The sequence below is a fragment of the Oryctolagus cuniculus genome, chromosome 20 (genome assembly GCF_964237555.1).
Source record: "Oryctolagus cuniculus chromosome 20, mOryCun1.1, whole genome shotgun sequence".
Taxonomy (NCBI): Eukaryota; Metazoa; Chordata; class Mammalia; order Lagomorpha; family Leporidae; genus Oryctolagus; species Oryctolagus cuniculus.
In genome coordinates, this window is record NC_091451.1 from 4,350,720 (window position 1) to 4,358,166 (window position 7,447).

Here is a 7,447-nt window from a genome sequence, read left to right on the forward strand (position 1 = left end):
TTGGTCTGACTGTAAAATTTCCAGTTTTTATTTTTTATTTTTGACAGGCAGTGTTAGTGAGAGAGAGACAGAGGGCAAGGTTCACCCCCCAATGGCCGCTGTGACTGGTGTGCTGTGCCGATCTGAAGCCAGGAGCCAGGTGCTTCCTCCTGGTCTCCCTATGTGGGTGCAGGGCCCAAGCACTTGGGCCATCCTCCTCTGCCTTCCCGGGCTACAGCAGAGAGCTGGACTGGAAGAGGAGCAACCGGGACAGAACCAGCGCCCCAACCGGACTAGAACCTGAAGTGCTGGCACTGCAGGCAGAGGATTAGCCTCGTGAGCCGTGGCACCAGCCAAATTTCCAGTTTTATCATCTTGCTTGGATATTCTTTCTTCTGTCTCACCAACTCTGTTGTTAAGAAATTCCATTGCATTGTTTATTTGATCTATTGTGTTCTTCATTTCTAGCATTTCATTTATTTTTTAAATTCCATTTCAAGCATTCCTCAACCTCTTCATCTTCACATTCTAATATTGAAATGTTGTACTCTTCCTTTGTGGGGCTCATAGTGTCTTCCGTATTATTGTTTCTTGAACTTTTGCCTTTATTTTTAGGCATTTGTAGATATTTTTGTTTGGTGGCTTTTATCTTTGATCTGTGCCTCGAGGGCTTATTGGGATTCTACACTTTCAGTGAATAACAGATGGTGTGTGCTGGGTGTGGCTATGGAGCTCTGTTCAGATCTCCAGGATGGGGCAAATATCCAGGGAAACCCAAGTTGAGCATGTTAGCCTTTCTCTGGTTAACAGGATGGAGAGGATTGATTACCACTATTAGTGTGACCAGCCCTTCTCTCAGCTGAGGAACAACTGTTAGTCCCCAGTATGCTCATTTCTCATCCGCACCCATTGTAAGAAATGCACATATGATCTGTGGAGTCTTTCCTGTGAACATGTTTCCCTCTGCTATCAGCTACTCTAGGCAACCCAGGAGCCCTGAGAGTGTGTAGAAACACTCTGTGGCTGCCTAGAATCCAGTAACACCCTGCATCCTCTTAAGCAGTCACAGTATTTTCTCAATCTCAGCTCCCAGGTTCTGAGGGTCATGGAGTGCCAGTGGGGCCATTCAGCCCCACTAGCCAGTTCTCTCTGCCAGGAAATTAAGGTGTTCCCAGAGCCACTGTTTGTGTGAGATCTAGTTCACTGGATTGAATCAGATTTGATGTCTGTAGGGAATGCGGGTTTTTGTCTCCTGATAGATCTGTGGTTCACAGGTGCGCAAAGTACCACCACAGCTCTGCTCATTTCACAATTGTGCTGCAAACATAGGAGAGTCCACCATGTGGTACTTCCCTTCTGTAGGGATGGCTCTCCCTCCCCCCATTGCCAGGTGGGTGTAACTGGCATGGAGGGGTCTTTTTCCCTTGGTTTCTCCTGAATCACTGTGGTTGCCCTGGCCAGTTAGATATAGAAGGTTATCCCAGTAATTTCTGGGAGTTCACACAGGAGCTGGGGCAGCCACTACCTGCTTGTGTCCAAAAGTGGCACAGGCCTCCCACGGCTGGCTGTATGTCTGTTGTAGTGGGGTGGGGGAGGGGATAGTACCACATAGAGGTCTGCTTCCCCCCACCCCTCTAGAGGATCTGGGTGGGACTCTAAAAGGTAAGGCTATTCTTTGCTGAGCCAGCAGTAAGAAGTACCATTCAGCAGAAAGAATTATAAAGAGGCAGTTTCTGGTCCAATAAGAGCAGAAATGCTGCCAGGTATGTGGTGTTATGCTGTGCATATATCCTGCTATACACTACATGTACACTTGCTCATTTAATCTTCACCATGACCTAATTATGCAGCAGGTAGTAGAGCCTGTTTTCAGATGTAAAAACATCTCCCAATTTTTAACGGATTCACATAGGATCACACAACTGCTGAGAATTGGTGCCTGGATTCCCACCCAGATGTTCTGCTGCAAACCCCAGAAGTACCAGAGCACATTTGGACACTAGCTTCTAATACAAGGATACCATCAAGCCACCCTGACATAAACTGGCCTATTCCTTTCCAACTGGCTGGTCCTCATCCAGAGAGATGGTGCTTGTATCTCTGTGGCTGATTTTGTGTATTCTTTACAGCTGTGTGTGCAAAACAGGATATGAAGGGGACAGAATTCTCTGTTCTGAGATGGCACTTGCATGGGATAAACACCATGACACTAGAACCATAATGTAAAAGTTGGTTTTATTTCCCAGATGCCTGGTATTTTTTATGAAATCCTGGGGGAAGGCATTACAAAAGGCAGTGTCTGATAAAATTTCATAGGCATTAAACACTTGATTTTGATTCTCAAATTTTGAAGACAGCTACCAGGTGCTTGCTGTGAACATCAGCTTTTTAAATCCAAATAGGAGGGGCTTTGGTATCTTAAAAATAGCCTGAGAATCAGATATTGAAATCAATAATATTGACTCTCAATTAAAACTTGACAGCTTACAAGAGATTTGGATAATTTACCTGATGGCATTTGCCTCTCCCAATAAACCAAAGTAGATAACATGAAACCACTTCACATGTAAGGAATGAGATTCAAGGAAGTGAAGTGACTTGTCCTGAGTTCTGTTGTTAAAAGGAATATAGCCAAAATCTACGTGTTTTACTAATATCTTCCAAATAGTCTCACCATCACTTGAACCTAGTCATCTTCAGTCCTTGCCTACTATTCCATGACTGGTCCCTTTGCTTTCTTTCTAGTCTACCTATAGGGCTTTGCCCACTCAAAGTAAGAATAGCATGAAGTGAATCAGATGTTTCCAGGTGTAAATATCTTTGGGAAATTCATTTAGCTCTGAGAGTAAACTCCATATACAACTGTGCAGTCTTAGCTCACCAGATTCTACCTGGGTGAATCCCAATCAGACAGTGTTATCTCAACAATGTACTGAAGAATTCAGCTAGAAAATTGCAGGCCCAAACCTCCTTCCCCAAAGCTGAAACCCTGTGGGGCGGGGTTGTATAGTTTGGGTTCCTTATCTTTACAGCTGCACCTGTGTGAGGATAAGGGGCCAAAGCTGTGGAACCCTTGCAGGAGATGTCCTTTGAACTCCCCGCATGTGCTTTGAGTTTCCCCCTGAGGTGTGAGGTGATTTGCTAATGAGCTTCCCTTGGTGTGAGAAGATTTGCTAAATGGCACCATAATGTGTGGAATGTCTCTGAAAACCCTATAAAAACCCTGACCCTTGACTTCTGGGGGCTGCTCTGTTCCTGCGTGTTCAGAGAGCTCCAGCATGCTGGTTTGAATAAACCCCTTGTTGATTGCATGAGTGTGTCCTGGGGTGGTGGACATTTCTCAACCCTAACATTTGGAGGCCCCAGGGAGATCTGGTCTGCTGCCTGTGGACGCCTCCAAGGGATATCTCTCAGGGTAAGTAAAGGCGCCTATTCTTGTTATTTTATGTTGTGTTGTTATTCCGGTAGTCTGTGAGCACTCTAGGTCTGTTCAAGTTTTCTGGTTTTGAGAGTTATTGCACTGGTGTAGTAGCTGTTGGGGCAGGTGCGTGAGCCCTCCCTGACTGTGGCCAGCAGACGTGCCCAGGGGGCCACAGGCTATGGCCCTGGGGGATGCCCCAGGAGGAAAAAGGAAGGCTGGGGATGCCCAGGGGTTTCTGTCAGGTAGATGTTAAGTCTGCATCTGTATTGCCAGCTCAGTAGGTAAGGCAGGCCGGTGTGGCCTGCGTATTATTTTAGGGTTCTTACAGACACTCTAACTGGTCATTGTGTGTTGATCTCTGTCATTGTCTCCCTGTTCCTGTACCTTGTGTTATCTGAAACCATGGGTCAAACTGTGTCTACTCTGTAGGGGACGAGGCTCCCCAACTCTGTAGGAAGGAAGTGGGTTACTCTCACAGTGCAGCGTGAGGCCAATGGTCCATTTTTGTCTTTTGTTTTGTCCAGTGTCCTTTTTTGTGAGTCTCTTTGGTGTTTGTTTTTGGCTGTTTGTCCCATTGCAAGAGTTTCAGAAAGGTAAATACAGACTTAGACAACTCTTAGAAAGGGAGACTAACCACCCTTTGTTCTGCAGATTGGCCTACTTTGAAGTAGGGTGGGCGCCTGAGGGCACCCTTGACATCCTGGTCTGGCAAGATCTGGTAGAAACTCCCTTTCCTGGTTAAAGCCTTTTTACTCCCTCAGGAACAGAACAGCCTTCCAAGGAGATTTTAGCTGTCCAGGACTGTCCCGGCAAAGCAGATGTAAAGAAAACTAAGACTTCAGCCTTGGCGCTGCTCTATTCTGTTTTACAGGGTGACTCTGAAGAAGATTTGATTTTCCCTCCTCCCTACCAGCCACCCAGCCCTGGCTGTGGGGCCTGCAGTGAGGACACAGGAGAGGGTACAAGAAGCAGCTCCCCAGGGGCCAGCAGAGCCCTCCACTCTCCCTTCACATGCAGCAGGGAAACCCCTGCTGTGCCATTAGCAAGTGCCTGGAACCCCCTGTGTGTTCAAAGCTGGCCCTTTGAGCCTCAACCTGCAGGACTCAGCTGGGGCCCAGGAATGGCAGGTGGAGGGTGGGAAGGCAAGCCTCCCAACTCATTCCTCGGGATCCTAACTCCCTGAGACATACCCATTCCCCCAAGACTGACTCCCCATGGCCGACCAAATGGGGCAAGTGGACAGATCTCCTGGACTTCGGGACCCGGTAAGTTGCCCTGGGGCGCTCTGTACTCAGGCCCGCCTTTGTGTGGAAGGGGAGGCTTCTGTTACCCCTCTACCAGGTGCCTGTCTGGTGTCTGTAATGGAAGAGAGTACGTATGTGGTGTAAATGTGTTTGTGGCTCCATGGCCCTGCAGCTACGGAGTCTGAATGGGCCCTAATCTGCAGCTCCATGTTCACCAGGCGGGCGAAGCGATCTCGGTCCAGATCAGTGCCTGTTCCAGAGGTTTTTATCTTTTGTTTTGTGCAACCAAGGGGGACATTTTAGACTTTAACTCCCTCTGTTTTGTGGTATGTTAACTCCACCCCTTTGCTGGGAGTGGAGGGGTGAAAGGTCAGCTGCCTGTTGGCATGGGGTAGTAATAACTTAAAATTTTTCTAAATCAAGTTAATCTCTGAGCTTTTCACCCAGGACACCCCAGCCCCCTGGCCCACAGTCACTCTTGGGACCCATCTTGCAGCTGCTAGAACAAGTATCTGACTGTTTACTGGGTGCAGTCTGGGAGCCGGCAGCAGGTGCTGTTAGTCACTGCTGGGATGGATGGTGGCTTCTTCCCAACAGACACTTTTTGTCCCAGATTACCTGGCCTACTCCCTGCTTCATCAGCTCCATGGAAACACTCACACGGGGAAAACGGCTTAGAAGCTCTGGTCAACTGGTATTATATGACTGTGCTCCCCATGCTTGACAGAAATGTAACTCGGAGACGTTAAACTTGTGCCTGCAGCAATGCCAAACGGGGGCCCTCACAGCCACCAGGAATATGAAGAACAGGACAAAGCCTGTTTGGAGGCCTAGAGATAGACTTTGCTAAGTTAGTACCCAGCAGAGGCTAAGGATACCTGTTGTTACTGTTTGCAGGACTCAGGCTGGGTGGAGTCCTTCCACACCAGAACAGAAAAAGCCAGAAAAGGCACCAGGGTTTTGCTGATCAAGATCTCACCCAGGTATGGGGTGCCTACCACTATTGGGAGATTGAGGCTGAACTTTGATGTGTTGCCTTGTTTAAAAATGCTGTCTTAACCTGTTAAGAATCTCCAAATTATTCCAAAATGTAAATCAAGAATATTGGCAGATAAAAAACATCACAAGTGTAAAAATATGTGCTTAATAAGAAAGGTTAAAAAGTGTTTTTTTCAAAAACATGGTTTGTAAGAATGACTTCATCCTGATAGCTAGTTTACTCTAGACTAAAATGGAAATGATGAAATGCTTTAAGTTACAGAAGGTGTGAGGAAGCCACAGAATGTTAACCAGATATTTTGGATTTTGAGCCTTCGTGGCATCCTTGAGTCATTCAAAAGAAATTGAAATTTCAAACATTTAAACTTCGACAATTTCCAAGGGCCAATTTGTAAGTTGTCAAAGAACATATGTCTCTCACCTTGTAGAGACACCAACTAATCAGGCTATTTGGATTATATCAGAATTACTGTCAAAATATAAAGTGGTGAAAAGTTAAAGTCTAATCATCTTGTGTTACTAGACACGATGGTTATCTTAATGAGAAAGCCCCAGGGGCCTAAAAGAGTTAAATACTTTGTAGAATCTACATGTGCTTTGAAAAATACTGTGAAGTAAGCAAGTGCCTCTTGGTGGTTAATAAGTTTATAATCTTAAATGTGGCAACTTAAAATCTTGTCATCTACAGTTTTATATATATCAGATTGGCTGCTCATAAAACTAAAGCATTGTTGGTTCTGTGTTTAGCTATCCTCCTATAGGTTCTGATGGAATTTTTCCATCCACAAGTATTGTACTCAGTGCTTTGGGATGACTCTGTAACCAGATGAAGCCAATAACATACTAAAGGAACCAACTGTGAGAAAGTATGGTTAGCTGAGGTTAAATCTGCTGGTTAAACAAGCTATATCATGTTAGATATTTAAGAGATGTTTCCAAATATATGTATTAATATTTATGAAAGGCATTGGACCTTCCGGTAAATGTTCTTAGGTTGTTAGCTAATGGTTAAATCTGCTTTCTAAGTTTTCATGTGATATTGCTATTGTCAGTAAACGATCTGGGACTGGCTCCCCCATTTCTCTAGATGGCTAGCATTTTTCTGTAATGGCATAGCCAAAATAAGAGCTTAAATTGTAATTTCTTAGCTAGATTTACTTCACCATCAGCGAGGTAAACAGTAAACAGGAAAGACCTCCCTTTCAAAATAGTTTTCCTCATGGGCATTGTCTGCCTCAATATAAACGATGGCAGAACGTGCCTGTGACTACAGACTTCCACTGAAGATTAGAGATGGGACTTGAGCACCCCCGTGACTTGCATCCTCTGCTCTGCTTTAACAAAAACCAGGAGGAAAAAGCTAGGCATCAGAAGCAGTGGGTGGCAGACCTATTAATGGCTGCTCTGTACAGTGATCTGCCCTCAAGGAGACCCGACTGCAGTGGCTTTCAACGTGGCAAGCCTGGGCTTCAACAGAAATCAGCTTGTGAAGAGCCCTGGCAGCTCTGCCAAGAGTTGGATCACTGGAAATGGACCTGCCCTGGAGTTGAAGGATGCCCAGGACAGAGCCACAGATCTCATTGGCTCTAAGCTGAGAAGCCCTTCACTCAGCCCAGCTTCCCAAGTGACCACTGCAGCTGACCCAAGTAGGGTCAGCAACACTGCAGGCAGAGCTGTAAATTTCCTGTTAGAGATGCCACCTGCCTTTACCTGGCCAGCTCTCCTCCCAGGCCAGCTAGGTAATGGAAGTCAACAGGGTGCCCTCCCCAAGGAAGTTCTCACATCCCTTAGGATGTACCCTATG

At 46.0% G+C, this 7,447-nt stretch overlaps 1 long non-coding RNA gene across 2 annotated transcripts in view; it reads left to right on the top strand.

Annotated features, from left to right (window-relative positions):
• The window catches only part of LOC127487056 (uncharacterized), a 248,775-nt gene extending 241,586 nt beyond the window's left edge, over nucleotides 1–7,189 (top strand). For both annotated transcript variants that reach the window (XR_011385062.1, XR_011385061.1), the window contains 2 exons: nucleotides 5,542–5,627; nucleotides 6,391–7,189. This is a non-coding gene — a long non-coding RNA (uncharacterized lncRNA). The remainder of the gene's footprint in view (nucleotides 1–5,541; nucleotides 5,628–6,390) is intronic.
• Nucleotides 7,190–7,447: the final 258 nt, after the last annotated feature.